At 35.1% G+C, this 22,255-nt stretch overlaps 1 long non-coding RNA gene across 3 annotated transcripts in view; it reads left to right on the top strand.

The window, feature by feature from the left end:
- Positions 1-829: 829 nt before the first annotated feature.
- LOC118187336 (uncharacterized) overlaps positions 830-22,255 on the top strand; it is a 70,041-nt gene continuing 48,615 nt past the window's right edge. For 2 of the 3 annotated variants that reach the window (XR_015038869.1, XR_004757926.2), the window contains exon 1: positions 830-1,010. This is a non-coding gene — a long non-coding RNA (uncharacterized LOC118187336). Of the gene's footprint in view, positions 1,011-2,849; positions 3,052-22,255 lie in introns of all 3 variants that reach the window. The other variant, XR_004757925.2, reaches the window with a different exon arrangement.

The raw sequence follows: 22,255 nt of genomic DNA, 5'->3' as shown, positions 1-22,255 counted from the left end.
GGTTTTAGAACAGGATCATTAATTTTATGTTTGAAGAAACGATTGTGTTCGTCTATGTCTCTGTGTGCGTGCTTCTTTTAAATGCAGAATTTGGAAAGGTAAAATATTCAATAAATTGCCTTCGGATTTCACTTTTCATTACTATAGTCAATACAAAAACGACATTACACGAAACTACCATTTACTCAAAAAAAAAAAAAAAAAATGCTTTTTTTGCCATTGTTAAATACAAAAACGATAATTTGTAAAACTAATACTCGGTTCCTTCATTAAAAAATATTTTTATTGCCATTTTCAGTACAACAATGGTATTTACCTACGATTATAAGCCATTATTTATCCAGCTATTGAAAACAACAATTGTTTACAGCGTCATATAAATCAATAAAGCAGTTTATCTGAGATCTAAGTTCAAATTAAGAACTTTATACGATTTTGACAAATAACTGATAACTGATATCTCAAGTATTAATTTCTTCAAATGTCTATTTTTCCCGAATGAGGGCTTTTTGAATATTATTTAGAATTACTGCAGATAATCGCTTTTAACAACATGGCATTATAGCGATTCCTAATTTAAATAACTTCCGAAAGTTTAAACAAAAATAGTTTAAAAATCTCAGATTTATTTTTTGCTTTAACTCGCTTCTTTGCCTATTTTAAATATTTCGCAATCAAAGAGAAGGTCATGTTTATAAAATCCCATACCTTCTGCTTTTTAATATTAGCGAATAAGTGTTTAGCAATCGAGTAAAAAACAAAAATAGAACGGAGGCGCTATTCAGGTTTTATCTTCTTTATTTTGCCCAGTCTTCCAATAAGAAGCTCCTTTGTCTCCTCCTTCGAAGTCCAGCTTTCAGAACATGAGTTTTAAAGTGAATATTTTGCATAATTTTAAAATAGTTTGAGACATTATTCTGTAGCAGTCATAACAGTTACATTTTAATGTGCTTCACTAAGCCTATTATTCCACTTTTCAGTGTTGCTGCTAGATGATAGCGCAACAGTAGGTAAGATAGTTTAGATTTTGTACCAGTTGTAAATAAAATGCTTTAATTTTAATTCTGAATTTCAAATAAAGCATTCAGCTGTTAATATTATTGAAGCCTAACCATTAGTTAACCTCTTTTGTCCCTTAGATGATTTCTCCTTTGTAATGCGTTTTTCAAAAAATGACTAATTTTGAAGACTCATCCAACTGATCTAAATAAAATGTCTCAATTTTATCTTCCACATCCAATTTACTGTAAAAAATTTCATAGCCTTGAATAAAGCCATATTCATAGCCTTATTGGGAGCTGCATGGAAAAGGAACATTTCTTGAAGTCCACAGAGCTAAAGCAAAATACAGTGCTTATGGTTCATTAGGCCTTATTATACATATATTCTTCGGGATTAAATGGAACAACTACATAGACCACTAAAAGGAAAACTGCAATCTTAATTGGATGGAGTTAGCCGCCTAAAATTACATTAGCAAGGAAAAGTTCAAAAACCGATATTACATATGTAGAACTAATAGGTTATTCGGAGTAATAGACATAAAAAATCAGCTGCGTCCTTACTAAGATTCAATCCACGTGTATTCCGATTGCTAATTAGACATTCCTTTATATATTTGTCACGCTTTTACAATAAAAATTGTAGAATGTTTTATCCCAGTTTTGGAAACAATCTGTGTAAAAGCCATGAGAAAGTTTTTGATTCAGATAAAATAGGGCAAAAAAAATTCAGTAAAAATACACAGCAAAATCTGTTTATTTAGCAAGAAAATTTATTCATTTGTACTGTTCCTGTAAAAGAAATATACTTAGGGAAAAAGTTTAGAATAAATAAATAATATTGTTTGAAAGAAATATTATGTCGGGAGGAAAAGGTTTTATTTCATTCCCATCCCACTGAAGATGGTTTATTTAACAAAAATGTTTTCTTAATGCAAACATTATCTTTATTAAAGATTTATCTTTTAAATTTTTATCTTTACTGGCATATCTTTATTAAATCAATTTCTAATTCCCTAATAAAGAAATCGCAGCGAAAGATACTTTTGAAATTTTTTAGACTAAATTTGGCACAAAATGCTAATGTAATTAAGAGTTATTATCTTTTGTATATATGAGATATGAAATACTTCTTAGGGGCTGTATTATGGCGTTTTTCAAATCAAAGTTAATACTTTAATACTAAAACCCTGCAAGTGATACATATTTCATTCATTTAGAATAATGTTCCGCTTCGTCTAGAATCGATTGTTTGCAGCTGAAATAAGAAATCATAAAGTGCGAAAGAGGTTACCACTTCTAGGTTCAAATGTTTGACATCATGTAACCCAGCTACCCAGCAAAGTTTTGATATTCGAGTAATGATTGAAAACTTATACTCTGTGCTACGAAACAACAATTGACAAAAAAAAGAAAAGTAATTAGCTATGTTATCTTATTGTGTACTTTATATATGTCTAGCTGTATGTGGATTGTAGAATCATTAAGAGCTTCATATGAAGTTTATTAATATTTTAATGACCTTAATGATTAACACTTGATTCATAATTTTTAAATCAAGTGTTGTCTTATAGATTAAAGGCAGTAGTAATTAGGAATCCGAATTTAAAGATAGAATAATAACGCTTTATAATGTTGTTACTATTGTTGATTTTATTGCAAGGTTATCGACTTTAATGGTAATTATTTCTGCTTTGACTTTTGCAGAAGCATCACTAGAAAGATAAATAAATTGAGAATCTAAAAGTGACGTCTTTTTTAACAGATTAACCATAAGCTTATAAGTTTAACTAAGCACCATTTATTTATTTTAAATTTTGTGCCTCTTTTTTTTTATTTGCTTTCCAGCTTAACCCTGTCCAGAAGTAAACATATTGATTGATTATTTGAGAAGTTAAAACTAGTGTTGAAATAAAGAAGTACAGAAGTATGATTCTTTGTTGATGCCTTCTGTGTGGAATGTCTGTGACCACTTCTTCCGTCCTTGCGCTCGTCTGGCCGTAGATTCAATGAATAATCAAACAGTACAGTTGACAATGCACCTGTAGCAGTAAGTTATTTCAACTTTACTTATCATTAGAAGACGAAATAGGTGAAAGAACTTTGGTTTAAGCAGCCTCTCCTTTAATTGAAATCCCAAGGCATTTAGGCTTACGTTATTGCCACTCAAGTTACTGTTCTAATGCTTGAGCGCTTCGGTAGATCTTTAGTTAAAGTTCCGTTTTGTGCTATTCTCTGAACTGCAAAATCTCTTAAATATATCAGTTTGGCTTCACTTGGATTTGTATTATTTCCGTTAGCGAACAGTAAGGGCGATAAATTGCGAACAAAAGCGTAATCTGGTATGTTGCTAAGTGCCTTACTAAGTTAAAATAAATTACGCTAGGACACCGCACGGTTAGCAAATCACTTGAGAACACCGAAGAATTTAGAGATCTCAGATTAAAGTTCTGGTTTATCCCATGGTAATACAGTCTGTTGCATATAATCACGCAGTCACAAAATATTTTACGAGTAGAATTCTACCATTAGAACATTTCTTTTAGTAAGATATTTTGTCATACCTTCAAATCTAGTGCAAAAGAAAGTTAATTTTTCGGATTTTAGATATCTAGATTTTCAGTTATCTACGTTGCTTTTTCTTTCTAGGCCATATAAGATTAAGCTTAATGCAATTTAACGCAATTTAAATTTATTAATATACATTTAAATATTTCTGTTAATTTAAATAATATAAAACTAAGAGTACAATACATACTTTAAAAAATAGTTCAAATAATTTAAATAAATGTGCAGTTCATGAGTTATATTTTTATGTTAGGTTACGGTTAGGTTAGGTTATTTGGATTATGGCAATGTGTTTTAGACAAATGAAAATTAATTCAAGTGTTTGATTCTGTCGAAAAAGTCACGGTATTTCGCATTTTGTATGCTAAGGAAAGAAAAATCATTTTGTTTTTATTCAACAGCCTGACCGCCCATCTCGTCTAGTGGTTAGTGACGCTGACTGCTGTAGGAATGAGCCCGGGTTCGAATCGCGGTAAAGACATGGATGTTTGTGTAAGCGGGGTAAAGTAGCAGACCTGTTCGTGGTGCACTTTGGTTAACGCTAAATCTGCTCTCCTCGTTCGTCTAGTGATCAGAGGGTCAATGGCCTGACATTTTTTTTTTTTTAATTTAGCAATATAATTTATCATTGAAATAAAATAGGATAAACAAATAAATAAATAAAATTACATTGACTACACATTTAACTTGCAGAAAATAAGCATTTCCCCAAAATCTGCTTTGCGAACTTTGGTATTGACTGAAATCCTAATTAATTTGGATATCTGGAGCTAGGCAAAACAATACACATACATACCAGCTAATTTTTCTTTAAATATACAGTTATATTTTAAGCAACGTAGGTCTGAACTGCTCGCATTCATTCATAAGAAATTTTTTTCTCAGTAAGCACAGGAAATTTATTAGATTAGATTATGGCAAAACACACTTCGGCTTCTGTCTAATGATAAAGATACCTTCATGGGAAACCGATTCGTATTCAAATTACACTTGAAGAACCCACGAAACGCCTATGTGGTTAGTGATTTTCGCCGATGCATATTTGTCCGAGGTGACAATACACCAAGGAAAGCTTTTTTCGACAACCAGCTGTCTTAATTTTCCATCATTTCCCAATTTCCATAAATTTGGTTTTAATTTCAATATTTTTTAATAATCAACAGCCAAACATTGTAATTTATGTTAACTAATGCTTTTGTACAAATTTCGATTAATATAATTTTTCATCAAAGTATCAGACATTTTATTTCTGTCCTTATTCTTTGATTTTGATGACTAGGTAGAAACTGGCTGGTTGGTTAACAGGTTAAACCAAAGCATGTAAAAGCTGTTATACACTGGTCATCAAAATTAAAGGATAATGACAGAAATAAAACGTAATTGATACTTAATGAAAAAATATTAATAGAAATTGGCACAAAAGCATTAATTAACATAAATTACAATGTTTGGCAGTTGATTATTCAAAAAATATTTAAATGAAAATCAAATCTTTGCAAATTGAAAAATGATGAAAACATTAAGTCACCTTGTAAGGATCCTAAGTTTTACTAACGTTTATTTTATTTTAAATCTTTACTATCACTTTTTATTTTCTACTTCCGGCCAGAATTAAAAGCTTTAACTTATTTATGCAAATTTGTCTGGCTAACGTCAAGTACTTAAGTTGTGGCTTTTTGCCAAGCGAGAGAGAGGAAGGAGTTATTAGAAGCAGGCCGCTTGCCATAGCAGTTTTTTACTCGGTTGCTGGTTGCCTTCAAGGCTAGAGGTTTAGTCCTCTTAATAATTTTAAACGTATCGTAGTTTTAACAGCTCTCTGTACTACATACGAATTTTGTTAAATAACGGCCAATCTTGAAGTTAGGCACTTGTATATTAATCCAAAGTTAGTTTTAGTTATAGTTAGTAGTTTTATATTCTTACGTACAGACCACAAGTGGTTGGTCTCTGGATTCCGAAGTTCCGGAAATCTCTGTAAAGATAGAAAAATAAAGGGTTTCGTATACCTTTCCTGTGTGTATTGTCTACTTCACAGTTTATTGAACATAGCTTGAGTAAGCTCCCTGTTTCGAGTCAGGACAGTTCATGTTTCCAAAGCAAGTAAAGAGGAATACAAGTCCTGATAGTGGCGCCCGACGAAGAAGAATAACCATGGCCGAGTTTCAAGAAGAACCTGTGGCGCCTGCAGAAGGGGCTCAGAATCCAGAAATGTCAGCTGGCACCCTGGAAGGATTTGGGTACATCGTCCAGACCATGCGCGCATCGATGAAACCAGAAGCAACATTCAATGGAAACTCACCGGTAACCAGTTTTTTGGAAAAATTGGATGACCACTTCATGCTGTATCCAGTCCATGAGTTCCAGAAAGCCACCTTAGCTACCAGCGCTTTGAGGGGCCAAGCGCTTAATTGGTTCAAATGTATAGGCGGAAACCTCTTGGGTCAAGCGGGAAGCCCCACCTATACTTACGAAAATTTCAAGACTGCCTTAGTAAAAGCCTTCCCTGTCGTAAGAAATCGTTCAAAATTAGAAGCGGAACTCTTCAGCATATACCAGAAACGAATTGAAAATCTCTCCAGTTTTATTTTAAGAAAACTTCACGTCTTTAAACTCTTGTATGGAAGCCGTCCGGATCCTGAGATAATCCAAGTGATTTTGCCGAGGTTACTTCCCCAAGTACAGGACTTTATTGAATTAAAGAATCCGACTACACTGGAAAAGTTATTTGAGCTAGCAATCCAGTTTGAAAGTAGAAGAACGGCGGACATTGAAAGAAGACGCCAGTATGAGCAACGAAGCCAATTTGGTGCGCCAAGACCACAGCAAAGGCAAGAAGAATCAGTGGGCAAGTAAACCTGAGTATCCAAAAACAACCGGCGAACGTCGACAGTTCAATAGTAAGCCAGATAAAAAAGTCTGAAGGCCAGCGGAAAAAGAAGGAAGGCATGGAAAGGAAGAAAGAAAATTTAAACTAAAGCGGATTTCTGCTGACGGGAGGGTGCGGAAATCCGAAGGCCAAGAAAACCCCTCTTCCTTCAAGTTAAATACAGTTATTGTGAAAAATTTGACTCTTCCAAAGATTGAAGTTTTGGTGAACAACATCCCAGCCACCGCACTCCTGGATACAGTGTTCCTGTGTGACAGAAGATTTTTTTAGGAAGTATTTCCGTAGATACCGCATATATAATTCGGATAATACGACAGTGTTAGCTGTGCAGGGAGAAAGATGCAAATGCATAGGTAAAATACCATTATATATTCGTATCAAGGACGAGCAAGTAAAGATCATGTTTTTTATCGTAAAAAATTTACAAGCACATGTCATTTTAGGGATAGATTTTCTTTCAGACGCAGAAGCAACGCTGGATTTTAACGAAGTGTCCCTTAAGCTGACGATGAAACCAGTTCGAGAAGAAAAAAGAGAACCACCGACGTTAAATCTCAACCACCTGCCTACGGGAGAGCAACAAAAAATTCGCCAAGTGGTAAGTGAATTTGCTTCGTTATTTAGTGATATTCCCGGATTTACTGAAGTTACTAACCAGAGTATCGACACAGGAGATTCACTGCCAGTTCTCCACAAGGCATATCGATACGACAAGAATAAAGAAAAAATTATAGAGTGGCACATTCGAGGTATGTTACGTAAAAAGATCATAACGCCCATCTCAAGTAGTTATGCTAGCCCGGTTGTGTTATGTAAGAAAAATAATGACCATCCTGTAACACCTCCGAAAAGGTGGCGTTTTGCAATTGACTATCGTAAATTAAACTCCGTGACTAAACATCCGGTATATCCGTTACCTATTATTGAAGAAATTTTAAGGAACATAACTTCTACCAAATATATGACTACATTAGACTTAACGACTGGTTATTTTCAAATAGGGGTTAAACCAGAAGATGTGCCTAAGACTGCTTTTATAACCAAGTCTGGCACTTATGCATTCTTGCGTATGCCGTTTGGCCTTTCAGGGGCACCGGCAACATTTCAGCGATGTATGGACATTGTGCTAAGGCCTGTTCTAGGAAAGACCACATTTATCTATTTAGACGATATCATTATTACTAGTGATAATCTGGACCAACATGTACAGGATTTAAGACAGGTGTTTTCATTATTAAATGAGGCCGGTCTAAAAGTTAATGTCGAAAAGTGCAAATTTGCAGCCCCTGAATTTAAATACTTAGGTTACAAAATATCTCAGAAAGGAATCGAGATGGACGAATCAAAAATAATCGCTGTGCAAAAGTATCCGCCGCCAAATACGGCGAAGAAGCTCTCTTCTTTTCTAGGACTTTGTTCATATTATAGGTCCTTTATAAAAGATTTTGTAGCTATTGCAGAACCATTGTTAAAATTAAAAAGGAAAAAGGCAAGATTCTCGTTAACGGCAGAAGCCAATAGTGCTTTCGAAAAATTAAAGCAAGCATTAACGCAAGCCGCTGTTTTGAAATTTCCTGAGAACGATGAGAATTTAGAAATTTCAGCGGATGCTTCGGATTATGCGGTAGGAGCGGTACTTTCGCAAAATCAGCAGCCCGTGGCATTTTTTAGTAGAACTTTAAATCAAACACAAAGAAATTCTTCCGCGACTGAGAAAGAGGCACTTGCAGTTCTGTTAGCAGTGCAAAAGTTCCGAGTCTATTTTGGAAGGGCGCTAATAACAGTGTATTCTGATCATGCGGCGGTAACTAGATTGTACTCAGGGAAAAACTTATCCCCAAGGTTAATAAGATGGGCACTCAAGTTACAAGAGTATAATCTGGTAATTAAGCACACCCCCGGAAAGGAAAATATCGTAGCAGATGCCCTAGCCAGAATAAAAATAGATGAAGAAGGTAATACTGTAAAGGTGGCAATGCTCACAGCATGTACGATAAATTCCCGAGAAACTGTAATAACCGAACTGGGTAAGAATCCTGAATTTAAAAATATTTATGATTATTTAAATTATCCTGAAAATTTTAGCCACCAAGATATTGTGGCGATAAGAAATAAAGCGGCCCATTACGAACTAATAGATGGTCTATTATTTTATACAAAAACTACGAATTCCAACAACGAATTTCGACCTGTTATCCCAGCTAGTCTTAGATTAAATATACTGCAGGACTTACACGACTCCCCTTTAGCTTCTCATGCTGGTATTCGAAAAACCATCCAACGCGTTCGCGAAGCAGTTTATTTTCCTGAGCTGCAAAAGTTAACAAGGGCGTATGTCCAGTCCTGCCCAACATGTCAAGCAGTTAATTATATTAATTTCCGCCCGGCCGGGTTTCTAAATAGCATTAAATCGGAGTTTCCAAATGAAATAATTGGCATCGATTTATTGGGCCCTTTCCCAAAAAGTCAGTTAAATAAAAGTCGGTATCTCCTTGTTATGGTTGATCATTTTAGTAAATGGACCGAAATTGTTCCCTTAAAACGAGCCTCCGCGAAATTAGTTACTGATTCTATTTTAAATAAGTACATTTTAAAATACGGGGCGCCCCTAAAAGTTATATCGGATAATGGTCCTCAATTTGTAAGTAATATATTTGAAGACATGTGCCAAAAACTGCGCATACGTCATTTAAAAATGGTCCCGTATCGGCCGCAATCAAATATAGCGGAACGGGTCAATAGAAATATAGTGAAAATTATCCGTAGTTATGTTAAAAATTCTCATAAAAGCTGGGATAACTATGTCAATGAATTTGCTTTCGCCCTTAGGACCGAAAACATGATACGACGGGCAAAACTCCTGCTGAGTTATTTTTAGGCAGAAAGATTATAACGCCGTTGGATAAATTATTTTATGTTCAACAAAGAGCCCCAGAATTTAAAATGGGCGATATAGAAAAATTAATTAAAGAAGCAAAAAAGAACACTGAAGTAGCACAGAGAAAACAGAAGCTTTATTATGATATGAAACGACGGGGAGTAACTTATAAAGTAGGGGATGAAGTGTTAAAAATTAAGCATTCACTTTCTTCAGCACCAGAAGATAAAACTGCCAAATTTTATCCACGATTTGAAGGACCATATGTCATAGAAAAAGTAACTCAGGCTGTAGTGGTGTTAAAAGCCAGGAATGGTGAAACCTGCACCGCAAACGTTGACCACATAAAACCATTTTATAATCATAATAAAATGCCAATATTTTAAGATCTTTTGCAGGATCCGGCACGGCAGGCACAAGCTCCAGAGGTGGAACAACGACAATCACAAGGGCAAGCCATTAGTAGACAGGAGCAATTGAAAAGAAAGTTCCCCCGTTGGAAAACTGAAGGTAACAAGAAAAAGAAGCCGTTCCACCGACCAGAAAAGAGAGGGCACGACCACCCCCAGAATGAAGAAGGGAGAAGTACGACTAATGCAAAGAAAGGCAGGAGAAATGACAGCAACTATAAGACGGCTCCAAAACGGAAGATCTACCCATCGGATAGGAATCTACGCAGCAAATGTTGACGAATTGATGAAGGAAGACCAGCTGCAGATGCAAAGAAACAAGAAAAATTTGAACAGCCAGCAACGAGATCCAGGCAGCAAGGAGAGGCAGATGTCCCGGTTCCGCCAAGACCAGCTGCCTTCAAACGGCCGAGACCACAGGCGGAGGCTAAAAAGAAGGTCTTCAAGGGTGACCGAACTGGAAGGAAAAGAAAGCTCATGGAGGAAGGAACCGAAGGTCGAACCCGCACAAGAAGGAAAATAAACCAGACGGTAGTCTTCGCTACTTTCCAGGACTGGGCAGAAAAAAGGATGTCTGAATATCACAAAGATAAGTAAAACTTTATGTTACTTTGAAACCTTAAGTTAATTTTTCATTCCTACTGCAAGTGGCAGAATTCAAGAAGTTTTACCTCATATGAGGCCTACGTTTATCGCCAAAAAGGCGAGAAATGAGTTGTTACCTATTTTGGTATTGTTTTTCAATTACTCGCGAGTAAAACTAAAATTAATGTATAATAGGAATGTGTAAATACTTGAATATTGTAAAAGCATTGATAATCTTTGAGAAAGGTACCTTAAGAAAATTGTAAAAATTATTGTATAAAATTTTATTTAAAAGATTCTGGCAAGAAAGAAGTTTAAGTCTGAAAGACTTTTGAAATGTAGTATTTCAATGTAGAAGAATTGGCACTTGCTTGGAAAAGAATAGAAGTTAACAATGTACTACTAATGTATGTTTTAAAATGCGTAAAATTAACGGCATGTTAATATGTCCTTATATACAATGTGAACTGTTATCTTAAATGTTAAGAAATACTGTGATATGTTAAAAGTGAAAATATTAGAGTAATGCCAAAAATTTTAACTTATTGGTGTGACTGTAAAAAGAGCAAATTATTGTAAATATGTGTTAAAGGTTGAATGAATGTAGTTAGGCTCTCTGACGCTACACTTCAGAGTTATCCACTTTTCAGAATATTACCTCAGGGTTTAGAGATGAATATAAGGTGTGTTCGGAGGTCTTGTTATGTCGAATTTTAACACGTTAGTGTTTTGATTGCAGGCGGTAGTGTTGAATACTTGTACATAGACACGCTCGTGTTTGGTGTTTTTCTTTACAACACATGTCAGAGAGCACTGGGAGATAATTAAATAACGTCATGAATGAAATAAGAATGTTAAAAGAGAAATATAAGTATTCATGTTACTTGCCATTTGATTGTGTAACATTTCATTAAACTAGTTTTCCTTCCAGATCTCTGGAAGGAACCAGATTTCAACTAAGAAAACTCCTGTTTATAGATGCAGTACAGATGAAATTTACTTGTCCATGGAGTTGATAATGTAAAAACGACTTTTTAATTTCTAGTTTCTAGAGAGAAATGTTTGTAAAAGATTGGCCTCGCGTTAGATTCTAGACCTAAAAGTTTTCAACAAGGTCGTTTTAGACCTCCGTTTCAAACTATTTAACTCTGGCGGGAAGTATGTAAGGATCCTAAGTTTTACTAACGTTTATTTTATTTTAAATCTTTACTATCACTTTTTATTTTCTACTTCCGGCCAGAATTAAAAGCTTTAACTTATTTATGCAAATTTGTCTTGCTAACGCCAAGTACTTAAGTTGTGGCTTTTTGCCAAGCGCTAGAGAGGAAGGAGTTATTAGAAGCAGGCCGCTTGTCATAGTAGTTTTTACTCGGTTGCTGGTTGCCTTCAAGGCTAGAGGTTTAGTCTTCTTGATAATTTTAAACGTATCGTAGTTTTAACAGCTCTCTGTACTACATACGAATTTTGTTAAATAACGGCCAATCTTGAAGTTAGGCACTTGTATATTAATCCAAAGTTAGTTTTAGTTATAGTTAGTAGTTTTATATTCTTACGTACAGACCACAAGTGGTTGGTCTCTGGATTCCGAAGTTCCGGAAATCTCTGTAAAGATAGAAAAATAAAGGGTTTCGTATACCCTTCCTGTGTGTATTGTCTACTTCACAGTTTATTGAACATAGCTTGAATAAGCTCCCTGTTTCGAGTCAGGACAGTTCATGTTTCCAAAGCAAGTAAAGAGGAATACAAGTCCTAATAACCTCTTGTGGAAAAAATATTTCTTTAATATGGGTATGGTCACATCGGATAGATATGCATACCTCACATCTTTATTTCATGATGTGAGGCACGCGTATCTCTCCGATTTCAGTCTTCATTAAAGTATTGATGAAGTCTTAGCACGCCATTCTTCTAAAAGTGCCCTTTCAGCTCCTGGGAGGTCCGAGGAAGAATTTGACACATTGAAATTCGGCGCGCTAGGCATCCCACACATACCAATCAGGTTCAAGTCGGGTGAGTCAAGTGGCCAATACATTCGAGTGATGTCTTCTGTTAGCAAATATTCTGACACATAATCCCCAAGAACTGATCTCCTGGCATTCCAAAGGTTTTTAATCAAAGATAAACATCAGTATCCAAAGTTTCAGAAAATTATGCAACGACTCTCTTCCTACGGCCTAGATCTCTGTCAAGTGTAAGTCCACATACTGCTTAGTGAACTTTTACTTGCTTTGGTTATGGATAAAATGGCTCCCCTCGTGAACTTTATAAACTGCAATAAACCAATATATCTGAAATAACCCATGGGCACCCACCTCTTTAGCATTATTATTACAATTCATTTTAACATTGTGTTGCCAGTACTAATTATAATTATCTCATTATGTTCATCTGTTTATTAATTATGTTTATCTCCTATTTCTGTTGCACCAAATCAGATGTTCAATTTATCTTGTGAATCTCAAATTATATTCCGACTATCTAATTATGTCCTACATCATTATTTTAATTAAATACTGGATGCAGGGCGTACTGTGGGATTGCACGATGTACCATAATAGGCAAACTTTAGACCTTTTGGAAAGCTGCAGTGTATGTAAATTCCTATAAAACTTGCAATTCCTCCCCCTTTTTTTAAGAGTTAGTATGGGAAGGCATTACCAGTTGGCCTATGGTACATCGCTGGTGTCCCCCATACTTTTACCTTTATCTTACCTTCTGACACATAAGCAAGCTTGGAGTGACCCAGAATTGTCACCTATTAGCGAAAACTCTGAGCCATCACGACCCCTAAACAGACTAACATGGGCTTCCAATCCCTCGATCGCATATCTCCGAGCGGTTACAGAACCTCCTTGAATGATATTCGGCTGTGTGCGGCCATTTGTCATAATTCCTCCCCAAACCATTAAAATGCCGTCATGAAAACGGGATATTTCACAGACAAGGGAAGGCAAGTTGCGTGTTCGTTCCTCTCTTCAGATCAAAACACGTGTAGAATCACTGTTCAGACTTTATCTGGATTCGTCAATAAACAGTACACGGGCCCAGTCATTCTAGCTGCATTGAACATGACTACGGCACCATTTTAAATGGGCCCCTGTGGAAGCTATAGTGAGTAAGACACAGGTCATTGGTTTTTTCGGATACCGTCCAACTTTGTTAAGCCTTCGTGTAGCAATAGAACGGATAATTTGATTTCCTGGGGCAGCCTAAACGTGTAGAACCAAATCTCTTGAAGTCGTTTCGCGATTTCTTCGAACCGACAACGACAGAAAACGGTCCTCTGATGCAGTTGGCCCACCAGCGGCCGAGCGGTAAAGTCGCTGAACACTGGTAGCTCGGTCCGAGGTTCGATTCCCGCGAACGGGCTGGCTGCATGGGTGTTTTCGTGGTTTTCCCCATGTGTAACGTGTATACGAGCCAGTTTCCCTTAGAAAGTCCTCCACGAAGGCATCCATCCCCTTAGGCAGATAGCCCTAGTGTGCTTTGCCATAATTAAATACACACACACACCTCTGATGCAGTTATTGCTCTTGGTTGCCCTTGACTAGGTCTATCAACTGATCCAGTGCTTAAAAGGCGGCTACAAACTCTTGAGGGATATTCAAATCTTAGACGTCCTCCATTTGTGTTTGATCTTTCTGGATTCTACCAATTATTCACCACTTTTGATTTTCACTTAAATGATGCCTTTGCGTCATAACTACTGAATACTGATCACTCTCAGAAACCACATTCACTTTAAACAACACTACAGACCGAAATTTCAACATGTGTCCAATGTGCACCACATTGTCAATCAACGAATCTGCATATTTCCGACACTAACTTATGCGCGGAAGGGCAGTTTTGTGTTCATTTGCATTTAATTAACATATATAATTACAGCATTAGATAGCAAGTACATAGGAGTCCCGAAACCTCGAAGTGATGGAAACCTCATGTAGCCCGAGCTTTCGTTGGAATTTGAATGTGCTTTGAAATACCAGTATTCAGCGGTGTTATTAAGTGATCGCTGATGAGAAAGCTTAAATAGGAAAATGTTTTTATAGAAATTTGAGAGAATCAGAAGCACGTAAACAAAACTCGTGCCCTAGAAAGAGTGAAAATAAATTTTGAGGGTGAAACTGAATGCTTAAAATATATAGAAATACGTTTTTTAATTAATGCCAGAAAATGTACTCATATCTACTGCAAAATCTAATCTAATATTTGCTGTGGGTAAAAAAAGTATTTGCACACCTACAGTTTTGTTTGCAATTCATAAAAAGAAACATTAAGAAATAAAAAAATTGGTATTGCCAAATCAGAATAAGTTTAATCATCCAAAACAAACAGAAAAATTACAATAATATAAATAACTATGCTTTTTTGTAACAAAATTAAAATATCTCGTATCAAAAACGTATTTGCACACCTGCATGAATACAAAAGGAATAAAATAAATAAGCAAATTTCAAATAACTAATATTTAGTATGCATTTCTTTAGCGTCTATTACTGCTTGTAATCTTGCTGGCATTGATTTAATTAAATTTTCTGTAACACTAGGGTCAGTATTCGACCACTCTTCAATAAGGGCTTGTTTAAGGGCAGATTTGCTTGAAATCTTCCTTTTTCTTATTTTTAAATCCAAAGAATTCCACAAATTTTCCAAAGGATTTAAGTATGGTGATTGTGGTGGAGTGGCAAGTTTTCTGGGTACATTATAAAGCAACCACATACGTGTTATACCGGTAGTGTGCTTGGGATCATTGCCTTGCTGAAAATAGTACGAATTACTGATACCCAATTTTATTGCACTTTGTGGTAAGTTATCTCGCAACACATCAATATAGGTTCGAGTTGTCATATTCCCATCAACGAAACACAAATTACCAACTCCTTTGCTAGCCATGCGCCCCAAACCATAACAGAACCTCCTCCGTGTTTAACTGTAGGTAACACATTTTCGATATGAAAAGCGGTATAAGGTTTTCTCCAAACTAATTTCCTGCCATCTGATTTAAAGATATTGAACTTACGCTCGTCGGCGAATATGACATTTTTGGGGGAAATCAATTGGCTTATTGATATATTCCTTAGAGAATTCAAGTCTCTTCAGTCTATTTCGTTCAGTTATGAGAGATTTTTTCCTTGGAGATCTCCCATAAATGTGTGCATCGTGCAGGACATTTCGAACACTTTGGGCACACATTTGAACTCCAGATGTTGAAGCGACATCATTGGCTAAAGTAATTGCACTAACAAATGGATTTTTTTTTATGCTTCTCTTATGATTTTTCGCTTCATTCGCAGTGGAAGTTTCTTTGGGAGTCCAGAGCGCAAGTTATTTGATGTAGATCCTCTTTCTTTATGACGTTTTATAACATACCGAACAGTAGAGAAGCAAACATTTACTTTCTTTTACCTATTTCTCGATAACTTAGGCCATTTTCACGTAGAGAAACAATTTTTTCTCGCAACGAAATCGGCAATTCAGATTTCTTAGGTGCCATTACAATTTGAATTCGACAATCAACTGATAACGTTTCGACATCACCTCCTTTTATAGTCGTCTTACGTATGTTATTTACTGCGGGATGACTGTCAAATAATAGCCTAAAAATGCAAATTTGCTAAAGTTGAGTTGAGTGTGCAAATACTTTTTTGACATAAGCTATTTTAATATTGTTGCAAAAAAAAAATTTTTTATTAACATTATTGTATTTTTTGTAATTAATTTAAATGAATAAGCTTATTCTATTTTTTAAACGCCAATTTTTGTATTTCTTAATGCATTTTCTTATAAATTGTGAACAAAAATGTATGTGAGCAAATGCTTTTTGTACCCACTGTATGTAGATAGTGAAAAGGCAGTTCAAATGCAGGACGTAATTTTGTATTTACGGAATGGATCATCCGTTTCTCACTACTTATATTAATATTGTTTCATTTGTAGTTGTGGCTATCAAATAATATTAGTGACTATATACATCAATGTTATCTCATATAGCACTACTCAATCTGCTTCTCCGTACTTATAAATATAGGACGTATCAATAAATACACAGTGGTATCGAAAATGCATTTTCTCTTTCTTATGATTTTTTTAGTAATATTTCCTTTTAATCAAAGAACTTTATTGTAAAAGATACATATAATACACTACTTTACAAAATTATTCATTGATTTTAATTGGCAGTTATGTTATAAGTTTTCTCTTTAATAGTAGGCTCTTAGTGATTAAGTCTTTGACACATCAGAAGTTAAATGTGCCTTTTCAACAGCTCGAAGGATAGGCGCCATTCTGGGATCAGTTCTGTAATTAACTATTTTTTCTGATTAAAACGCAGGATGTTATGTTCCGATAAGACACATTCCGATTTTTAATGCTCTGTAAAAGATAAAATAAGATTCGTGGAAGAAAAACAAGTCCTAAGTAAACTGTTATCAGAAATTGCACTTACGACCTTCGGCAGTTTAGAAAAACGCAGTAAAGTAACAGGTTCAAAATACTGCTCTCTCCTTTTAAATTATAGATTCTGATGCTTTGATAAGCCAAACGGCGACTTACGTTTTCCGAATGATTAAATAAGAAAAACCCTTTAGTAGAGATGAATTTAATTAAGAAACTGAATTAATGACCTGAGTCAATCCAGGAAAATGCAACTGACTACAGATTAAAAGAAAAGCCCTTAAGAAACGTCAAATAAATTCTTAGCTGCGTCAGAAATAACATACGTATATTACTCACATTACCTTTTCTTGCACGTATGTAACTGAATGATAAAAGGGAATCCGTAAGAGATAACAAGTGTGTTTAGTTTTCCCTGCTGTAAAACAAAATGGAAATCGCGCATCTTTTATGTATGTAGCACTTAAGTCGTGTGCGTAGCTAATGTAGTAGCAATAAATTCATGAACAACTTTTGTCCTTCTGGGATGACAGCTCGCAATTTAGTAGTCTACAAATTTTAATCCTTCTCTAAAGATCGCAAGAGATTTCTTCTTTTAATTCTTTCTTTTAATGTTTCCACAAAAATGGCGTTTGACAGTTTTTTCCGAAAGCCTTGAAATTTCCTTCTTCTCTGAGGTTTTATTTTATCCCCTGCTTTTTAACGGGGCCATTAGGTAACAAAAAAAAAAAGTATAGAAATCAAACAGAACTTTCCTGCTATTTCCTACTAAATGTTTACCTGCAAAAGACTCGTTTTCAAGATGAGACAAATAGCCGGTTGGGTGGATTTAACATTCCGAATAACCTCATTCTTGTTTCTGTTTGAACTCTCATGTTCAGCTCGCTTGATAAGTTTATTTTTCAGTATTAGTAATTACATACTCAAGTCAGAATCAAAACAACCATTAAGACTCAAAAGTTGCTAAACTTATTTGCATTCTTCCAGAGAAACTCAGGTCGTGCCATTTGGAATTACTTTCCCTGAGCATACTTGGAATTACTCCTTAAAGGCAAATAAGATTGCTATTGTTACTATTTAAGTTACATTGTTGTTAAGTTATATTGTTACTAAATTAAACTATTATTACTGTTCTTATTTAAGATTTCAGACTCGTTATCTTTTTCTCTACAATTTTCATTAGTAATCGCTTTATTTATATGAGGTATAAAAATATCCGATATTACATGCAATCACATATAATGCTATAAAACTTTGGCTCCTAATAGAAGTGCGAGAGTTTAGCCTGCAATCCGCCCCATTGTCGATTAAAGTGAAGTTTGTTGGCGACTTTAATACTGGTTTTGCTGAGAAAACTGCGGTTAGATCCTGTTTTGGTAAATGTATGTTTGAATTTCTATCACGGTCTAAGCAAGCTCATAGTCTCTAGTTAAATTTTGAGACTTGTTAAACTATACGATTTAAATTGTTGAATTTATACTGATTGTGAAAGGAAGCTTTTAAGTTTTAAACCAGGTCTAGATTGGCTGGTAAATTTATGTTTGCATATTTTAATTTAATCATTCACAAGTGGTGAGGTAGAATAAACCTAAAGTGTTCTAATTCAGTGTATGACTGTTTGATGGTTAGTTATTGTAGAGGTGATAATTCATCTCGTAGAGCATAAATACTAATACCTAATTATTGTTGTATTGACCTGGCTAAGTTGTTTAGAACACACAGCAGGTGTTGCAAAGTTGCAGCACACTGGAAATTGAATTTTGATATGAAGTGGCATAAGCTCTTAATTTGCTCATTTGCTCTAAGCATAATTCCCATACACAGCAACATTTTTCTATTATTATACACACACATTCTATTCATATCATTTACTAGGTTACTATAATGATACTGACTTATGTATTTGCATAAGTATATTATTGCACTTGCATTCTTTTCGATGGATGTTGCTTTCACTGATTTCCGTTTCTGAATTATTAGAAATTGTGCACTAGAGATATATAATTTTGTAACGCAAGAACTGATATATTCTCGATCTTTTAAAGAGAGAATTCGGATGATCACGAATATATTTTGTTTCGTTGTTGCTGAGTAGCTTACAGCTGTAAAGAATTCGTTCATATTGAATAGAATAAAGAGCTGTTTAGTTAATGACAATGGTTGACACAGTTCTTTACCAAAGGACTGCAGAAGAGTAAACCTGTTTTTGAGACCTGGCTGTGATGAGCAGTCTTCAAACGACATTTGAAGGCATAATGATCTGGATTGCCTCTCTACCCCAAATGTCATTAAGAGAAAGATTCGTTTTATAAAATTATGCCGCAAAGGACCGAACCCACTCTAAATTGTAATCGTGGAATAGCGAAGGCAGGTTTTTAAGCCTTTAAACTTGTAAATATTTTGAGTCGTTTCCTCGTCGGCCTAAGGAACAGTGCCTAAAGTAAGAACTCAATATTCACTCAGTTTGTTTCTAGAAGTTTAACTCTCTGTATTACTACTCAATTTAGGTGTCTCATAATATACGTTTGTAAAATTATGTTACGTTTGCAAAGTGCATTTGTAATGTGTACTATTCTAAGTGTATGTTCTGCTGTAAAGTAATCTGAGTATATGAAATAATGTAATTAAATATATAAATTATATAATTACGTCCTCAGCTACAACAGCAACAACATCTTACAATGCTATGTCATGTACCTCCTAATGTTAATATGCGGGGAAGGCGAGACAGTACCACTTAACCTCTCTAAGTAGAATGATTGCCTCTCCGTCTCCCGTCATCTGTTAGTGTTTTTCAGTTTCTGTCACTTCAAGATGAACTTCAAATAAATATTTTAGTCACTTTTATATTTGTCGAATTGCTTAGTATTTTGGTGCTGTAAAGTAAAGACGGGATGATAATTCATCTAACAGTCTTAGAGGATTAAACACGAATTTATATCAAGTTAAAGTGAATTGAACATTATAATATTCCTTTTGATGATTTACGTCTTTTGACATATTCATAGATCTTTTAAACTGTTTCGTAGAAGTCAACTCTTTAAACACTCCTTACCTTCATCATTATGGTATTTTGAATTTCTGAAATTCTCTCAAAATGGTACATTTTAAGAAACTAAAAGTAAGGTGTGCATGTGAAATCTGGTGACTAAGAGGAAAAGTTTTAAAATAATTGTATATTTCGTTAACGACAGTTACAGTTATGGGAGAAAAGCTGATTTGCTTCTCGCTGTTCAATCATTAAATTAACTACAGGCACTGGCTGAATAAAATCGAGTAAATAATTCCATTCAAACTTTTTTGTGATATTTTAATAGAAGCAGAAGGAGGTAGTGATTGCTGACACTTCTTCTGGAAGCTTCAGTGGATTGGTTGGGAAAAAGAAATTAGTCCTGAAATTTTATGGGCGAATTGCGTTTATTGAAATTGTTAAAAAATGAATTATAATTGACTTCAAGATTTTGACATTATTTGCTTGAAAGAATTCATTTTTGCACTAGGTTTTCACATATGAAAGCGATTTTATTACTCTATGTTCTATAATTGACCACTTTCAATGTATCCATTATGAACGCTACTTACTTTGGTTTGCTCCTTTCTTTCGAGTACTTTTCTGTTGTGTAAAAATAAAATTGGATAATGAAGATGTAAGATATAAAAGAGGGGTTTTGGCATTAAAATAAAGTAATCATTTGTTATCTTTCTCCCTGGAGGGTATAGAAGCTAGCAAAGACCAGCTGCAAATACGAACTCCAAAATGCAACTTCAAATCCTGCTTAATGACTTGGTTGAATATATGTATCTTTCTCCTTTCGGATTGGTGTAATATTGTCTACTCCTTGTGGTGCACTCTAAGTAGAGCTGTCGGTGATTAAACAGCTAAATGGACGATGTATTCAGTTACTCTCGACAAATTTTGAGGAGCAAATGTCCAGCTATTTGAAAAGAAAAAATAAATAATTTATCTGTGATTAATTGTTAAAAATTACCTCAGTAGATTAGTGTCAAATTATCTCAGAAAAACAGTGTCAAAATTACCTCAGTAACTTTGGAATCAAATGTAGTCCGTCATGTAGTCAAAAATAGTCAATCATGCTTCGAATTTGTCAGAATTAGTTTATGGATCTTCCACCAATGGGACTCTGTAGCATTTAGGATTTCAAATCTGTATGCACCGCAGTCGAGGATTCTGGTTTAATAACCCTATTAATACCTTATATTCAAGAGGTATTAAAGCCTTTGAGAATGTAAAGTAAAAGATCAGGAGGTACAGAAACTGATGCTAGTACCAGCAAGCTCAAGCGTAAATGGTTAACATTTAGACGGCGGAGGTACTGAAAGCGTTAAAGAAAGGAATATCTGTAAGACACTCTGCGAGTATTATGGGATTGGGATTATTCAATTATGGCAAAGCACATGAGGGCTATCTGTCTAAAGGGAGGGATGCCTTCGTGGAGGACTTTCTAAGGGAAACTGGCTCGTATACACGTTACACATGGGGAAAACCACGAAAACGCCCATGCAGCCAGCCCGTTCGCAGGGTTCGAACCTCGAACCGAACTATCAGTGTTCAGCGTCTTTACCTCTCAGCCGCTGGGGGGCGCGAGTATTATGGAATTAAATCGTTAACTGTGTATAACTTAAAGGAACAAAAGAGAACATTATTTGGTACTATTACGTTTCGAGGACCATAAAAAAATTGCAGCAAAAATGTATGCGCAAAAGCGCCAAATCTAGCAAACACGCCCGTTTAACAGCGCGCCAAATCAGGCTTACGCGCTGATTTCAGATTGCGTAAGTTTATATAGTTTTATATTTCTTAAGACGCCATTGAAATACTAGTTTAACATTTTAAATCCTTTTTTGATTTAAAATTTTTTTGATATCCTATGGATTTAACAATTTGGGAATTGCCCATGACGAAAAGTGTGCAATAGAATTTTGGGTAAAGTGCAGAATCACCCACTGCTTGACGCATTTTTAAGAATTCCACATACCATGTACACACCGTATCCATGTACACATCGATCCATTTTCACTTTAAAAAAAATCCCAGAATTGCACAAAAATGGCACTGCGCACACCCTTGACTTTATCTATGTACACATCGACCTATTTTCACTTAAAAAGTAAAAGAAAATTGACAAAAATCCAATTGCTTTTACCCTTGTAAAAAGCGGCAAACAAATAAGTGGGCGATTCTGCACTTTAACCGAGAATTTTTTCAAAGAAAAGGCATCATTCATTATAGAAAATTATGTTTGAACAACCAACGAGATGAAATTATGCTTTAGCGATAACTCGGTAGCGAAATAGCGATGCAGGCATCCATTCAGTTATGTTTAGCAAATTTTATATAAATTATAATAATGACCTGAAATAGTTATTTACTCTTATGCTTCCATTCAGTCATGTTTAGCTTTTTTATTTTTACGGCCCTCAAAACCGAATAGTACTATTATTTTATTCTGAAGTGGGGAGAAAAAAGAAAGCACGAAAGTTTAAAGGCATGAAAAAGTCTGGAAGGTGC

Source organism: Stegodyphus dumicola, chromosome X2 (genome assembly GCF_044657685.1).
Source record: "Stegodyphus dumicola isolate Sdum_Otavi_A_Nest chromosome X2, ASM4465768v1".
NCBI classification, from domain to species: Eukaryota; Metazoa; Arthropoda; class Arachnida; order Araneae; family Eresidae; genus Stegodyphus; species Stegodyphus dumicola.
Note: the sequence above shows the minus strand (reverse complement) of the source record. Positions and strands in the feature narration are given on the sequence as shown.